General features: G+C 40.2%; 1 long non-coding RNA gene across 2 annotated transcripts; it reads right to left on the reverse strand.

Annotated features, from left to right (window-relative positions):
• Positions 1 to 1,586: 1,586 nt before the first annotated feature.
• On the reverse strand, positions 1,587 to 15,453 carry LOC141570122 (uncharacterized). Of its 2 annotated transcripts, none has more exons than XR_012494022.2 (3): positions 15,356 to 15,453; positions 10,784 to 10,881; positions 1,587 to 4,896 (listed from the first exon to the last, which is right to left on the reverse strand). It is a non-coding gene; the product is annotated as an uncharacterized LOC141570122 (long non-coding RNA). The 2 variants fall into 2 exon arrangements; XR_012494021.2 differs by lacking the exon at positions 1,587 to 4,896 and adding an exon at positions 7,001 to 7,482.
• Between the last annotated feature and the right edge of the window lie 2,695 nt (positions 15,454 to 18,148).

Consider the following 18,148-nt stretch of genomic DNA (forward strand, 5'->3'; position numbering starts at 1 on the left):
GGATTCAACATTTATCAACATATGGCCAATCTGATTTCATTTATAACTCTACTGTCCCCACATCCCCTTCACACTAGATTATTTAAAATCAGCTATAAGGTATCATATCATATCATTTAACCAGAAAATACTGTAGTATGTATGTCTAAGAAATTAAGACTTTTAAAAAGCAAAACGATAATGCCATTTTCAAACTTAAAAAAATCAACACTTTAATATCAAATATCATCAGTAATATCAAAAGTCTTATGTATAGTCACCTAGTTTAGATACTATTTCATAGCAATACAAAATGTTTTCAGATTGAACTTCACAGGAATCTGAATTTTTGAGTTTAAGTATTTCCATGTACTTTTTTGGTGTGTTGAAATTATGTGAAAATGAATATATCTTATACATCACGAACCCATATTTGATAGATTGGTTGGTTGATTTTATCCAAGAACTAGAAATGGAGGCAGTTGGTTGTTTTCAGGACAAGAAACAGAGCAAAACTGAAATCCAACCTCTCCACTTTTGAAAATAATTTCTCTGAGTCCAGGGTGGAATGAGAAATATTTTGACATCCTCTTTCCTAATGCCAGGGCTGACTTTCAGCTGGTTTACACTGCTACTGTCGCATTCAGTGTCAAAATATTAAAATTCTTCTTAGAAGATAGGAACTGCTACTCTAAGACTTCCACTTTCTTTCTCCCTCCACCCAAACTCTGGCCTCCCTGGTCTTGGGCTAGAGGAGGCCTGGGCTCTGGTGGGCAACTCTGCTGGCACCCTAGTGAGTGATGCTTGGTGCCCGTTTGGTCCCCTCATCCTGATTGGCCAGGCTGTGTCCTACAGATAACCTAGTGGCTACTTGGGGAACTGCAGACTCCACAGAGTACCAAACTGGTTGTTACATATTTTAAGTAACCCTTTTACCTAAATCCCTTTATTGTTTTCTCCTGGTTTGGAGATTAGGGCTATGAGATGAGCGTGGACTTCAGAGTCAGATCTGGTTCAGATTGGGATGTGTTCTAGGCAACACATCTCCTGTGTTCTCGGCAAACTCTCAGTCACCGTGTCTTCATCCGTAAGATGGAAATATTAGTAATACTAACTCATCAAATTGGTGGGAAGATTAAATGAGATCATCCTCTAATGTCTAAATGTCTACATTTCTGATACAGAACTTCATATTCTCTACCAATTCCCCTCCTCACACAGTTCTCCCCATTTCCGCTCATGGCACCACCATTCACATTTGCTTAGGCCCCAAACCAGAAATCGTTCTTGATGGTTTTTCTTTTACTTACCATGTTAACGCCCCAGCCATGGGGTCTACCTGCAGATATAGCTTAAATCCAATCACTCTGTACCACCTCCACTGCAGTCATTCTAGTTCAGCTATCCTCTCACTTTTTGGTTTTAGGATCCCTTTACACACTTGGAAACTATTGTGGACTCCAGTGTTTATGTGGGTTATATTGATATTTATTGTTAGCATTAGAAATCATATGTGAAGCAAATTTAAAATATTTATTTATTAATTAAAAAATAAGTCCACAGCACATTAATATAAATAATACATATTTTAAAGCAGCCATATTTTCCCAAAAAATGTAGTAAGAAGAGTGGTATTGCTGTCCACTTGTTTGTTTGATCTCTTTAATGTCTGACTTTTTAAAAAAGCTTGTATTTTCATAACTACTTCTGCATTCAATCTGCTTCAATATCACATGTCATGTAGCCTCCGGAAAACTCTACTGTATACTCATGAAAGAATAAAAAAGGCAAATAATGTCTTACTGTTATGAATATAGTTTTGACCTTACAGATTCCATAATACGTCCCAGACCACAATTTTTAACATTCAAAAAAAATTGAGATGTAATTTTCATACCATCAACTTCATTCTTTTAAGATATACAGTCAATGGTTTTCAATATATTCACAAAGTTGTGCAAAATCACCACTATCTTATTCCAGAATATTTCCATCACTCCATTAGCAGTCATTACCCATTTGCCTCATACCAGTACCTGGTAACCATTAATCTACTTTCTTATTCTACGGATTTGCCAATTCTGGACGCTTCATAAAAATTGAATCTTACCACGTGTAGTTCTTTTCTGTCTGGTTTCTTTTACTTAACATAATGTTTTCAAAGTTCATCCATGTTGTAGCATGTATCAGTACTTCATTTGTTTTATAGCTGAATAATATTTCATTTTATGTATTTATCAGTTGATGGATATTTGGGTAATTTTCACTTTTTGGCTATTCTCAATTATGTTGCTATGAACAAGAGTGTACAAGTTTTTGTGTGGACATCTGTTTTCAGTTCTTTTGGGTATGTATATAGCAGTAGAACTTCTAGGCCACATGGCAAGTCTATGTCTAACTTTTTGAGGAACTGCCAAACTGGTAAGACCACACTTGGAGAACCGCTTCCCCAGTCTGAGCCACTCTCACTCAGTGCTTGGGCTATTACTGCCCGAGTTGCCTGACTAATTTCTCTGAAGGGGCAGGGGGGAGTTTCCACCAGGGTGGCTTGTTGCCTCTGCAATTTTTATTCCACAAAGCTGCCAGAACCATCTTTTTAAGAGCTCACATTAGAGCATATCACTCCATGTGTAAAACCCTCCAATGGTTTCCTTTACACATAGAATAAAATCCAAAGTCCACCGTGGTCTAAACATGATCTAGTTCCTACCGACCTCTTTGACTGAATTTCCTCGTCACGCTACCCCTCACTCACTGTGGTCCAGCCCCTGGCCTTCTGCTTTTTAAACATGCCAAGCCCCTCCCACCTTGGAGCCTTTTAACTTATCTGCTGTCTGGAACTTGCTGCCTTCTAATCTTTTGGCAGTTGGCTCCTTCTAGATCATTCAGATCTCAACTTGAAAGGAAGATCCTTAGAAGGGCCTTCCTTGACCTCCTCATCTAAAATAACCACTCTCATCTGTCACTCTTTATCTGGCTACATTTTATTCAGAGTAAACATTGTTTATTTGTTTGTTTAATTGTTCATTTTCAGCACTGTACGTAGTTCCTGGAGCTGGCACACAGTAGAGAATAAATATTTGGGAATGAGTGCACTGAAAAATGGCAAAGGCACCTGGTGCTCCAGATAGCTACTGCTGCATGACCGCCCTCAAACTTGGTGATTTAAAACAACAACAGGTTATTTTGGCTGGGGTATGCTGAGTGACTTTCTATTGGTCTTGCAAGCCGTCACTTGTGTAGCTGAATCAGCGGGCAGATTGACTGGGGGCTGGGCTCAGATGGTCCTCCCTCTCTCTCTCCCCACCTGGCGTCTGCATGGTAGAGATTCCAACCACAAAAAGTAGAAGCTACTATCCTTTTAAGATATAAACCTGGAACTAGTAGCACAGCATCATTTCTGCCATATTCCAAATTCCATTGGTTAATAGAGTCAACAAGGCCAGCCCAGATTCGAGGGACTACGTGGGGGCATGAATATCAATAGGAGTGTTTCGTGGGGGTGGGTCAGGGGGAGGGAACCAATAAAATCGACCAGCACACCATGCAAAGGCTCAGTATATTTTACCTACTCTTATTATGACTATGTGATAGCTGGAGAGGGAGGAAATCCTCTAAAGGTTTTCGCTGTATTGCAAATTGTAGCATCTTTTCTAACCTGGAGTTGTATGATCAAGAAGAGAAAGAGAAACCTTATGAATTATTTTGAGTACAGGACTCTTTGCTACAACTTGACCAAAAAGCATGCACCTAGATAGGAAAACATTTTATTACAGATTCTTTGTAGCTGCATTTGTTAAAATGGAATTCTAGTGGAATTCTGACCCAAGGAGTGTAGAATCATAGTTACGTACAGGACTCTGGGGGCCGACTGCTCAGGTTCGAGTGCTGGTTGGGCTGCCCACTAGCTGGTGATCTTGCACAAATTTCTTAACCTCTTTATGCTTCAATCTCCTCATTTGTAAAATGAGAATGGTAATAATAGATGTCTTCCAGGTTTTCTCCAGTCGTTAACTATACAAACATAATTAGTGGTCATGCCAGCTAACTGGATAGTTCTTTTTTAAAATCTGTTTTTGCAATTATTTAATCAGAATTTCTTGAGACTTTGGCCTTTAGTGAACTTTCTTTCATCTTCCTTAATAACTCTTTTTAAAAGCCCTCTAAAAAAGACACACTAATGACTAGCAAGTTAAGGTAATATTGAAAAGCAATCCCTGTTCAAAGGCTGACTATGAAGGGTTGGCGGTCACTCAGCTATCAGTGTCATTGTGATAGGAGGGCTGGTCCTTGGTCTTTGGGACCCAGATTCAATTCAGGGCCACTCCAAAAACTTCACTTGCAGTTTGATTAGCACAGACTATTCCAGACTCGATAGCCTCTTCACTTAGAAAACACAGAGTCCCCAGGAAAAGAGAGGCTGTGAACAGAGGACCTAGAGTTAATGTAGTTCTCACCAGAGCATTCTAGGATAAATTCCCAGGACAAATTGCCAGTGACAATTTTAGAAACCATGGACAAGATGGAATCATGAAGAAAAAAGATTAAAACATCACCTTATGTTTATGTGCCATAGTAGCTTTTTAAAGTGTTTTCAGTGTTACAGCGTGAAAGCCTTAGACACATAGCAAGACTAATACAATAATTATTGCTTCCATGACAATCAGCATTCCAAAGATGAAGGGTCAAATCAGAAGGTTAATTATAAATGAGAATATCTGTGGATAGTCTGATCTGGCAGTCTGTCTGAATCTGAGGGAATTGTAGGGAGAGCCATGGGTTCCCCTTGTCTTCCCTACACTTCTTCAGTACATGTACCTGGGGATGCCTGGTTAGCTCAGTTGGTTAGAGCGCGGTGCTAATAACACCAAGGTTGCTGGTTCAATCCCCACATGGGCCACTGTGAGTTGTGCCCTCCTGAAAAAAAAAAAAAGTACACGTACCTGCCAAGTACTGAGCACTGACAATTAAAGCTTCAGTTCTCTTCTTTTCTTCTAATTTTCATTGGTGTGTGTGTGTGTGTGTGTGTGTGAAGCTATAACAATAAAGAAGAAAATGGAAGGCATACATAATCTTACCACCTCAATGCAATTCTACATATTTCCTCTTAAGAGTTTGTCCAGATACATGCAGGTGTTCATATATAATTATCATCATAGTGCCATGCTTTTTAATTTTACTTTTTCTTCTCTTATAGCAACATTTGTTCATGTTGTTTCATAACCTTCTTAATTATTGTGGCTTCATATTCTTGTTAGTTGGAACATGTATGTCAGTATTTTACTTACTAACTTATCTATTAGTAGATATGTAGGTTGTCTCCACTTTTCGTTGTTGTTGCTACAAAAGTTGTGATGAGTTTCTCTGTTTTTATAACTTCTTTGGCATTATTTCCATGTGATAAATTCCTAAGAAGAAAATTATGGATTGTAGCAGATTGTATGATCTAAAGATGACTACAACATCTCTTCCAATCTCATTGCTCTTCTGTAATATGAACTTGACACTCCCCCTTGAACCTGGATGAGTTCTGTGACCAATGAGTTCTGCTTTGACCAATAGAATATGGCAATAGTCACACTACACCTGTTTCAGTACAACCCTTATTTGGCCTGATTACATCTATTTCCTGCTTCTAGGAAATGCAACTATACTGAAACCACCATGCTGTAGGAAGCCCCAGCTACATGAAGGAGCCCTGAGGTCTGAGGTGCTAGGTGGAGAGCAAGAAAAGCCCAGGAGCACTGAAATATCAGACACGTGAGCAAAGACGCCACTTGAAAGTGTATCATCTAGACCTTGCTGCCACACCTGAAGCCAGGAAGACAAACTGCCCAGTGTAGCCCTTCCCAAATTCCTTACTCACGAAACTACATGTGAAATAAATGGTTGTATAAACCCAAGTTTTGTGATTGTTACCTAGTAATGGTATTTGAAACATGGATCAAAAGATACACCCCCCCCCCCCAATTTCTGGCAAAAGCAATTCTAACAGGATTGAACCCGTTTATACCATACGCAGTGCCTTAAAAGTCTAAGCTTTTCAAGGTGCAAGCCTTAGAAAAATTTTAATCACTATATTGTTTCTAACTTCCTTCATTTAAGGTAGATCAATAGCATCCATTTCTTTGGAGGGATTTTTACTTTTGTCTCTCTTCTGAGAAGGTAACCACTTGCTTTGGAAGTCCACCAATTTTCTTATCTTCATCATCTCTGGTTTGCTTTCTTCTTCCTTCTTGCTCCCCCCACTTGAGGCCCTGCTCATTTTCAAACAAAAATAATACCTACTATTCACTTACTTTGAATTTAAATACACGAAGCTCTTTGAACTCACTTGAAAAGGAACCGAGAAGGACTAAAGTGTGTGTGGATACCTGCACGATACATTAAAGATAAACATGTGCCGGGGAGGTGGGGGAAGAAATTTTACCCTACCCTTCTAGGTTCTTTCAGCTGGTTTAATAATTAAATCTACATGAGACAGACTAACAAGAGAAAATAACCAAACTTAATTACATGTGGACTTACTGGAAATCCATATATGTGAGAGTATCGGAGACTCCACATTTATGAGATGCTCAGAGACAGAAAGGTGAAATTAAGTATATATTACATTCTGAGCTAAGGATGAAGTAAGGCACATCGGGGCTTCAGAGGGAGAAGGGTCATTCTCAGGATGATAAGAAGAGCACATGTTCAGTAATTACAAGTTTGCACTAGCCTATAGATAGGTCATTAAAGTTATTTCTGGTGATAACTCTCATTATGGGCAACAGTCCAAATTTAAATTCTTTAAGGGAGAGGTAAAATTTTCTCTTGAACCCTCAGGGTCTCCATTGCCCTCAGCTCAAAATAATCCACATGCCAAGGTGGCACATCTTGGGGAGGCCTGTTCTGAATTCCTTCAATTGATTCATAAATTCATTCCGGAACCTTTTTGAGCACCTATTATGTGTTAAGCATATTGATTCTCTCAGATAGGACGGGGAGTGTCCAGTGATAGAAACTAACTCAAATTGGATTGAGGTTAATGGGACTTTATTGGCACATGAAACTGAGGACTGGTTTCAGGAGAGAGCTGCCACAGAAATCAAACAATGTGATTTCTCTCTTTCTTGGCTGCCTCTGCTCTCCTCTGTATGCTGGTTCTGTTCTTGGCTCTGAGTAGTTGGTTGAAGAAGCAGCTCCAGCCTCACTGTTTCTTAGGTTCAAGTTCAATGAGAAGAGAGACATTCTTCCAGAGAGCTGCCACACAAGTCCTGGGATCCAATGATTGGACCATCTTGGATCTTGCGCCCATTTCTAAACCAGTTACAGTGCCTGATGCATGAGGATGGGCTGATTGGCCTAGGCTGGGCCACCTGTTCCATTCCTGGTGCTGAGTCAGCATCATCAGGAGCACAGGAACCGAGAGTGAGCAAGGGCAAGGAGGAGGGCTCTGTTCTCGATGTGGCTGCAGACGACACATTCGCCTGTCTTCTCCTGCTTCTGTGCAGGAATTCCCTGCAGACATTACACTGTCACTGAGAGTGGTAGTGCACAGCCTGTGTGACCAAATACTCTGCCCAACCCCACCCCCTATGGAATCAGTGCCTCCCTCTAAGAGTGTTATCTCTATACCTGTGGTTCACACTGCCTCAGCTTTCTTTTTGTGCCCTCGATGCAAGGGTATTCCTAAATGTTTTGTTGTTTCTTCTTTGAGGTGCCACGAAATACCTTTTCTACTAAAAGAAACAGCCTCCAGGGGAAGGAAGCAGGCCAACAGCTGAAAAGCTACCTCTCTCACTCCTTGGAAAACACATAATTAGAATCTTCCAACATGTCAATAAAAATGGCTAGCATTAGCTTTCCAAATGTGGAGTGTCGAGTTCCTTCTAAGTTATAGAGGCCCCTATGATTCACATCCTTTGTTTCAGAACAGGCAGTTTGGGGGGTTTTGTATTGAAGAAGGGGAGAAGGCATTGGACTGGGGAGAGAAGAGTCTCTTCAGGAAAGAGGATGGGTCAGAAGGGGAGGGGGGAGTATGGAAAGAAAGACACACTGTACCCACTTCCCAGCTGCAGCTGTCAGACAGCTTCCTTGGTCCCCACTTGGATTTTGAGCATTTCCACAAATTCCTCAGAATTAGTTCAAATCATCAGCTTGTACTTGACAGCATTGGTCTCTTGGCTCATGAAAGGAAAAGCAAATCAGAGCTTAACTGCTCAGAACCTAGCAGGAACATTTTATAAAGATGTCCCTCAAGGGATGGGGACAGGCTTAAGTACCCCTGGTCATCTCTTAGGGTCTACTCCAGATGCAGGCTGGCTTCCAGGACACAAAGCAAGTTGTAGGAATTACAAGTCTGCCCAGCTCTGTTGCGAAATGAATTCGCAGCCCTGTAAAGTCATGTCACAGCAGGACAAAATGCTATGAGAGAGAAAGGAAGAAAGGGGAGGTGTTATGGATGCAAACTGGTTTAGAAAACCCTGACATGTAAGCAAAACGTTTGAATTCTTACAAGAGAAGTGAAGTAAGCAACACAGGAAACCATTCAGGGGAGGCAGAAGCACTCTGCCGGGGAAGCATTTCAGTGCTGAGCTAAAGGCAAACACTTGCACCGAGAAAGAGAGAGCTGTCAATATGGGTTAAACTAAAGTGCAGTCTCAGCACTTATGCTGATGCTGCCTCATTTTAAGTTTTACTTCTCCTGGATCCACTAGGAGGTCAGAAGAAATGCAGGAGCTACACAACAAGCGAGTACGTTTGCCAAGGGTGGTACAAATAAACATGCCCTCTCCCCAGACTCTCTCCCTTCCGGATCTGCACCTCTGTATAAAGATCCAGAATCTCTCAGGTTATATATTAAAGCCCCAATTTCATCCTTTATCTGAAATACAACAATTTGAGAAATAGGAAATATGTACTCTGCAACCTGACAATGTTGATTTTTACCTGAGCCCAGTGATCCTGGAAAACAGTGACTGAGATTAAGAAATCCCACAACCCTTGGTGTTCTCCAAAAGGGTTTTACTGCAAAGACCCACCCTTTCCCGTATGGCTCAGATAAGACTCACCTTGTTTACCTGTGACAGGGCTGGATACAGACCCTCAACATTGCCTTTCTTTGCTTCATAAATGATTAGCGGAACTGCTTGCCCCACTGATCAATTGCAACAAAATGCTGATAACCAAACTTTGGTTAAGTTTCTTTCCTTCCTCTGAAAGTTTCTTTCCTTCCAGGCCCCTGAACTATGACCCACCCTGCCTTTAGCCTGAGCCAGAATACAGCCCTTGCTGAGAATAGCCTGGCCTCAAGCGCTCTGACCCACTATCTGATCATTCCAGTCTTCATCCCGCCTTCCCATACCTGATTCTTAGCCTTGTTTTACTCTTGTCTACAACAGAAAAACTCTTTTTACCTTACTCCTGAGATGCTCGCAGACCTTTAGGTCACAGCACTATACTGTAATACTTCCCTACCCCCTTGCAATAGTCCTTTTAATACAAGTCTCTTCTTACTAAATTTGGGGTGTTTTCAAAAATTTTGACAAACCAGGCATGGAAGACAACTCATCAGCTTCTTTTCTGAACTCTTTCTAGCAATACAAATTTTATAGAAATCAAATATTGTTTGATTCTTCAGCCCTCTGGATGGGTTTCCAGAGTGCGTTGTGATTTGCCAAGAGACGGGGACCTCTGACAAATGATAAACAGGGTAGAGAGTCTAAGTTAAATGCTTATCATGTGTTAGACACTGGTTTAAGGATATATGTTATCTCATTAAAACTTCCTGATTTCCATAAGACATAGGTACTATTTTTCCACTCTGTTTCAGGAATGAGGAAACAAGCACAGAAAAGTTAAATAATTCACTCAAGGTCACACTGCCAGTGACTGACAGATCTGAGATGCAACATCAGGTGGGTCCAAGGCCACCGGCCTGGGCCTTACCCCCCATGCCAGGGCTTTCCTGAGGGATAACTGCCTGGGGGGTCCTTCTGGCAGTTGCTCCTTCTATAGAGAGGAAGCAGGTGAAAAAGAACAAAGCAGTCTGGAAAACTGTCAGCTGGGTACTGGCCTAGTATCCACAGCAGGGAACTGGTTTTAATACCTACCAAACATAAACTATTTCACAAAACGGCAATGTCTAGTGAGGTGACTCTGTGACCGCCATGAAGTGAGACAAAGAAGAGACCACTTGGCAATCATGCCTTTAGCACAGACAAAAACACCGTGTGAAACCCAAAAACAACCCAACAACCCCCTCTCCTGGCTAACATGAGCAACTCTTGCTTCTTTATCAGTGAGCGTGTTAGCAGCATCCCTCCCCTTCCTGCTACCTCCTAGATAAAAATTAAGATACTCAATCTCCAAATTACCCTCCCCTTTCTGACAGCACCCAATTCACAGCAATCCTCACAGCTGAATCCTTCTCAAAATCATCTAACAGAAACCCAAATCCTATTATAAGTCCCTCGTAATTCCCTCTTATCTAGATGCCGCGCACTTCCCAAGGGTGTATTTATAGTCACATCTGCTTTGTTTGACCTGGTGGGCTGGTGAGCTTTCAAACAAGCCTGTAGTCCGCCGAGGACTTGAATTTGATGCTTTCTTATGTGCCACCTGGTGGTTATATCTTGTAATAGCAGGAGCTCCTACCTGGGCTGGTTCTGTAAAGACCCCTCCCTGAGGTTGTTAGCCCCTTTCTGCTTAGCCCTCCCTCTTCCCTCTTCTTAAACACTCTCTCCCTCCTCCTTCCCCCCACCTCCCAACTTTCCCTGAAAAAGGTTTAATTTCCTCTGGGATAGTGTAAATGGCTTACCATGCTGAAGAGGTATCTGAGTTATTTTCAACTCAATTTCACCAGCTGGGGAACATGAGGCCTCAGCCTTTACACCTCCCTGTGGCTTCTCGACACACCTGCAAACAGAGGACAGGGGTTACTGTAGACCTCTGTTGGTACACTTAGGTTCTGTCTGTGGGAATAAAAACCCCAGAAGCATCTCTACCCTGGTTCCTCTTTCCACAGTGTATGCCCTGAAGAATAAAACTGTTCAAAGAGTTAAATTGTTGTTCTTACTAATATTCCCAAATACTAATCACAAAAGTCACAACAAAATTCCTTGTTAAGTGGGCCAAACATTGGCTCTAAATTACAAAGTTTATTTCAGTTGTAACTTTCTCTTATTATCTATAGACACGTGTCTTGCAGAACAACCCATGGCTGTTGGGCCCTGATGAAATAACAGCAGCACACATCTGGAACTTTTTTTTGTCACATGAATGGAAGTTTAGAATGTGGAAACTCAATGTCCCAGGTATGACTGCAGCAGACGAAAGACAATGACCCCTCTGCCCCTCAATGTGGTATTGAAAATGGATGGCACTGTCATGTACTTAACTTCTGTTATAATGACAATACATGAGATTTCTAAGATGATATGACTGGAGCCCAGTAATGCAGGTTTCTGTGACACTGCTTTCATTATTTCCTAGAGCAACAATTTCTTATGGTAAAATCCATGTGATTTTTTAAATCAATCAGGTTTGTATTTTGTCTAGATATTTTTGGGTTATTTTAGAAAATACAAAACCTGTATTAATGAATGAAATGATAGACTTTTTTTAGTATATAATGGGATGCTTTCTAAGAGTGCTACAATGACCGTTCAGATCTATACATCACAGTTAAAGTTCCACAAATCATTCATTGGTAAATAAATTCTCATTGTAAAAATTACAAAATTCAGAAATAAGAGTAAATGGGAAAGTCACCTATCATTCCCAGTCCCTCCCCCAAAACTCACTTCCCTAGAACTAAACCACTATTACCTGTTTAGTGGGCTACCTTCCAGATCATTTTTTGCATTTACATTCATATATACATATACACGTATTTAGTAGACAATAGTAAATATTTCTTCCATAGTGATGTATTTCAGATAAACTGTTATCTTATTTAATCCTTGTAAGCAAAATTTTACCTCTACCCTCTTAGCATTTTCATCTGAGCCTGAGAATTAAAATGACATAAAACAGACTAACGGGAGAAAAGTATGAAAATTTATTTCATATAAGTTTTAGGTGACAAGGGAGCCCACATAAGGAAATGAAGACCCAAAGAAGAGGCAAAACCTAAATGCATTTATATTAAGTTGAACAAAGAAAGGCCATTGTTGAAAAGTAAAATATATGGGGAGGCTACAGGAAGATAAGAATTATTTTAACAAGGTCTGTTTGTACAGAATTCTCTCATCTTCAACTTCCTGTCCTAGATGATAAGAAGGTTGCTTTCGTTTCGGTACAGGGAGGACATCTCCCATATGGGGGTTTTATCTGCTTTTAGGAAGAAAGGGGGGAGAGTCAGAGCACTCTTCTTGCACCTGCTGTTTTCAAAAGTCTTCAGCTCAAAAGAATCCTTATGCCAAAGTGGCCTATTTGGGGTGGCCTATTCTGCCACCCCTCATCTTCACAACTTTGGAGGCTGGTGCCATTATTTATCTATTTACAGATAAGGAGCTGGAATCATAGAGGAGGTAACTAGATTGTTGAACTTGCACTATGGTAAACAATGAAGCCAGACTTTGAACTGCAGCTGTGTTCAGTGTCCCAAACACTCAACCACTATACCGCACTGCCTCCCAATGGCAGATTGAGCTCCATTCCAGCTGCTTTTTGGTTTGCTAACCACAGGACGTGGGTGGACTACATGCACGTCCTATGTGGTTATTCAGTGCAGGCAGATGAGACAGCAACAGTGGTCACTGGGCAGCTTGTGCAGCTGAACCTGGGCTGTCACAAAGCTTCCCTGTGGTACTAAGCACAACAGGAACCCAGGAAGAGGTGTGCTAGCTTGAAGCTGCAAATGCAGCCAGTCTAAGCCTTTATGCATTGTCAGAAACTGGGTGGGATTTTTCAGTGGAACGGCAACATCTATTTACCTGTCTTAGTTTGGCAGGTGGGTAAAATTAAATTTGCGGAATATTTCATCACAATCACTTTCTTGCCACATTCCTGACCCCCAACTAGGTTCTCCAAGTACTAGTCCAATTTATCAAGAATGAAAGAGTAGATTTAATCTTGGATCTCATTTTATGCCCCCGCCTCGGTTTCATCTATGTAATCAGGATAATCCTGACCCTATTCCTTCAGAAAATTGGGAGGATTAGAGGACATGTAAGTGAATGCACTTTATAAACTGGAAAGCACTTCATGTCAGCATCTCTGACTTGTGCCTCATGCACTCCTCTGTGGGCTGTGAAGGTGGATGAACTAGCTCTTAGCATCAACTATTAAGAAACAATTAATGAAAGTGCTCAGACATGATTAATGCTTTGGAAAGAATATTCAACCAACACAGACTCCTCCTCTATACCCTCTTGTTATGAATATCTGTACTCAATATCATACGGGTCAAATGCTATTCTTCTTGCTAATGTAAGTGTGTTCACTCCTAGGGAATATGGAGCAATGACATAAAAGCTGCATTAGATGCTTGGCCAACGGTAGGCATTCACATATCTATTCAAAGAATAAAAAGGAAACACCGGTCTGAGTTCAGCCCTATTAAATATTGAGATGCATCTGTTTTTCTCATCCTAAGTTGGAGAAAATAATGTCTGCCATCATCTTAGCCTCTCAGAGTTATCATGAGATTAAGATCTTATATGAAGTATTTTATTTCAATATGTCAATTTAAGATTATACATATTTCCCATTAAGGCCCACCTAGGTAAGATGAGGTTATCAACATAGGTGTCACCAGGGCATTGATGGTAATGGGAGCTGGCAGCCCTCAGGTCTAGGTGTTAAGCAGAGGGCAGGCAGTATGTAAGGCAGGAACATGTGTGAGAAAAGAAACAGCTAGAGATCCTGACAGGGAAGCAGCATCCAGAGTTTGGGAGGTCTTGGAAAGTAAATAGAAACTAGTTAATATTGGGAAAAGGATGAAAGGCAAAGGGCTCTTCAAAGGTCCACCCAGCAGGCAGGGACCTGACAATCAATGACAGGGAGCTGGCAAACAAGTGATTGCTGCTGGTCATGGCGCAGGAGTTACTGCATTTGCCCTGACTTACTGTGTCAGTGGCGCCAGAATTCCTTTGCAGGTTTTGCTAACACGTGGAGCTGAAGGTTAACATCAGCACTTAGAGAGAAGTGGTCATTATCTAATTGGTTGGTGTTGCTTGTAGCTGTTCCGTTTTATAGGTGTGTATTCATGGCACCATCTGCTGTTAACATGAGTTATCCTTGCAAATAAAATAAATATCAATATGATTATATGCATGGTATACCTTGTGCAAATCCTGTGAGTGGCATTACAAGAAATAACACATTTGGGAAGCAAAATAAATGATCAAGTTGGCAATTTCCACATGTGATTCTGATGGTGCTATTAAACTTGCTGGTGTATCTGAATGTTAGTTACATCACTCAAACACCACCTATGAATGTTTTCTCGTGGTTCTCTAGTGTTTCAATATTTGCTATAGGCTGTACTTCTTTGTAATACTATACTATACTTTATACTTAATTATTAAACAGATTTGTTTCAGGTGTCCATAACAATGAATAAAGAATAGGAACAATTTTTGCAGTATTTTAAAAAGAACTTATGGTTTCTGGAATTCTTGGGAATTCTGATTTCTCATTTCTGTATCTCAAAGATTAAAATCTGTCAGGAATTTGGGAACATTACTCTAGTTTAATATTCTTTGTTGTGTATGGAAGAGTTAAGGCTTTGCAACTGTGAAGAAGCAAGACCCTTCAAGTGGTTGTAGGTTCTAATTGTAACATAGTCTGAAGTCAAAAGGGGGTAGTGGTGGCGTGAGGGGGAGTAAGGGTGTGTTCTTCCATCTATGGAAAGTGGTTTATAATTACAATATTTTTCCAGGTTAAGTGAAACTTACATAGATTAAAATGCTCATGTAAGTTAAAATATGTTTAATAATGTCACAAGGATGCAAAAGTTTTATTAATTTCTCCCTTTTATTAGAAATTTCATAGACTCCAAGAAGGTGGGATTGAAATGGAAAGATGAAATTGATATTTAGAGAAAGGTTCTTTGTTAGAAATAATAAATGATTGTGGCCAAGCCGATTATGTGTTCAATAAACCATTTAATTTTCCTTTTGAGCTCAGAAGAAGATTACATTTCCCAACACCCATTGCATAAAACACCTCTCATAGTCTTTCAGGCTGGCTCTCTTTCCACCTGCATAGCTGGAAGTGAAGGTTCCAAGATGGTGGGGGTACATGATAGAAGGAGCCCCAATCCCTGAATTTGCTGCTTAGAGAACAGCTGCCCTTGTGAACCGTCTGAACAGGAACATGGGCATGAATGAAAAACAAACCTTTATAGTGTTAAGGCACTGAGAGTTCAGGGTTTATTTGTTACCTGGCATAGCCTCGCCTATCTTAATAGCATGCTGTGATCTTCCTTCATCTTCGTTGAAGTAGAGGGTCATATCAACCTGTGGAGGTGCACCAGGTGAGATTACACTGTGGTAAGTGACTATAAAATAAGACATATTCATATTGTAGTACATACGGGACATTCTAGGAAACTGTATCCCTCACACTTGGAAATAATGTACCCACTGAGAAACCAAGCAATAAAACCCACATTTAACAAATTAGGCTGCCATCTGTTGACATAACCTCAATAACCCAAGAGCTCTTTCCATTAAAGCACGTGCCTCCATCATTACGCCTACGCCTTATTTGTTCATAATGACTTAATAAATTGCAATTTATTGTTCTTTGTACAACAATCTCTTGGGAATATGGTAATATAAGACTCAATCATCATGCTCTGCCAAAGTTGGTTTTTGGACTGTGATAAAAAAAAAGACCAGACAGTGGAATGTGGGGTCCCCACCAGCTTTCAGCTTCCCAGGAAGACCTTCAGCAGCCAGGCAGGCTTACTAGCCAAAATTTCTCATGCAGCTTGGTTGTCCTTTAAATGGTTTAAAGTAACTTAGACCTTTAAAAAAGCAGATTGTTAGCTAGAGGAAACAGCTGAAAGAGAACAGTGAACTAGTGCACAGCAAGAGAAGGGGGACCTACAGCCATCATGCAGCAGCACTACCGTGTTTCCCAGGAAATAAGGTCTACCTGGACCGTCAGCTCTAATGCGTTTTTTGGAGCAAAAATTAATATAAGACCCGGTCTTACTTTACTATAATATAAGACCGGGTCTTATTTTACTATAAGACCAGGTTTTATATAATATAGTATAATATAAGACTGGATCTTATATTAATTTTTGCTCCAAAAGATGCATTAGAGCTGATTGTTTGGCTAGGCCTTATTTTCGGGGAAACAGGGTACCTGTCTCAATAGGGAGCAGACTCTTGGGAACTGAGGGTGCTGGATAGCTGCCATTTTCTTAACTGAGGATTTGGTTTAGTCTGGACTGTAACTCCTGTCTTGACATAAATAGTATTTAAGCAGATAACCATAAGTGGGACAGTTTAATTTAAAGACTTATAAAGATCTAAGTTCAGGTTCTTACTTAGGTTTTATGTTTCAGAGTTCAGAGAGATAAGATAATCTACTCCAGCAGATAAAACTACTGGAGCCATGTCAGAACTGGAATAATTCTCTTGAGAGAATGGAGAAGTGAGTCATTACCCTCAAGACTGCATTTAAAAGCATTTATACAAGGTATGTTCGTGACACAGCAAAAACCTAATTACATCCCGCATCTCTGGCAGTCTCTAGGTTACAAATCCTCATTTGTAAATGTTCCAGCTGAATGAATGCATTAAAGAGCAGGTTGATTTTTCCTTCTTAAACGGCATTAAAAAGAGTCCTTCCCCACTTAGAGCTCCCATAGCCAGACAGTTAGGAGCTGATGGTGTTCCCTAGTGGCCAAAGAGGGGAACCACCAGGCACAGCGCGCTTCCTGGCTTTGTACTGGCCAGCTCTACTCTTGGACCTATGCACGGCATTGCTGAAAATTAAAAGGAAAAATGTTGGATTTATGTATTCTGTATGAATATACATGTGATGGCAGTTTACCTTTCTAGAAAACCAAAATGGTTAATCAAATTCTTAATTTTATTTCACAACCTTCACAAAATACAAATAGTGTGTATTTCTAATAATTGACACACATTCTTTAATTTTCTTTTCCTTCACAGTTGGATCGTTGAACATTTGACTGAGACTTAGGATGTTTTCCTTGAAATTGGTCTCTTTCTCAATTGTATTCTATCAATGTGGTCTATATATTATCTCTCTTTAAAATGTTTTTTTGTCTTTTTAAAATTAAAATAAGGGGAAACAGAATCAGGCATTAAACACATGGGCAAACAGTGCCAAACAAAGATGGCATACTGTACTGTCAGCTGGCAGAAACCTCTGTACAAGGTCCCAGCTGTCCCAAATTGAGCCTCAGTTTCCTCTTCCAATGTTTACATGTAAAAGGTTTGAAAGTGCAGTGGTTGAAAGTATGAAAGTAAAGGACTATTATAAAATATTTTTTTTCTTTTTGGAAACTATCCTGCCCTTATTTCTTAAAGCTGAGTTAATCCTATTCCAGATAGTTTTTTTCTCCCACATGAATACACACCGTTTTAAAGAAAATATACCTTCTTTTTCTCTTCTTCTGTCTGTCTTTTAATTCCCTGTATAAGTGCAAAACCACTTCTAACAGCGGCTGAAAAAAAACCATGTTATGTAAGTTCTGAATGAAATAAAACTTCTAAAAAATTAATGTCAACCTCTAAAACCTTTCAAGTACCCAGATGCTTCCTTTTTTTGTCTTATCACAAATTTCCATATTCCTTTTCATTCATTTTAAAATCTACCCTGTTTTTCTTCAAGTGTCAGCTTTCAAGATAAATAAAAAGCTATTGATTATATTTTAAATCATTATTCCATTTATTTTCTGTATTACAATAGAATAGTCTTAAATTTGTTTTTAAACCGCAAACATGCAAGTCTTAAGTGATATCACGGCTTAAAGAGCCTTTTGTTTGGGGCCTGGGAACCAAGCATCACCTATTACCAAGTTTCTGTGTAAAGATATACAGCATCCTCCAGAAATGGAAGGAAAAACCCAGCCTCAAAAAAAGTATATACTGGGCAGGCCCGGTGGCTCAGACGGTTAGAGCTCCATGCTCCTAACTCCGAAGACTGCCGGTTTGATTCCCACATGAGCCAGTGGGCTCTCAACCACAAG

This window comes from Rhinolophus sinicus, chromosome 1 (genome assembly GCF_057876585.1).
Source record: "Rhinolophus sinicus isolate RSI-liver-muscle chromosome 1, RSI-T2T, whole genome shotgun sequence".
Taxonomy (NCBI): Eukaryota; Metazoa; Chordata; class Mammalia; order Chiroptera; family Rhinolophidae; genus Rhinolophus; species Rhinolophus sinicus.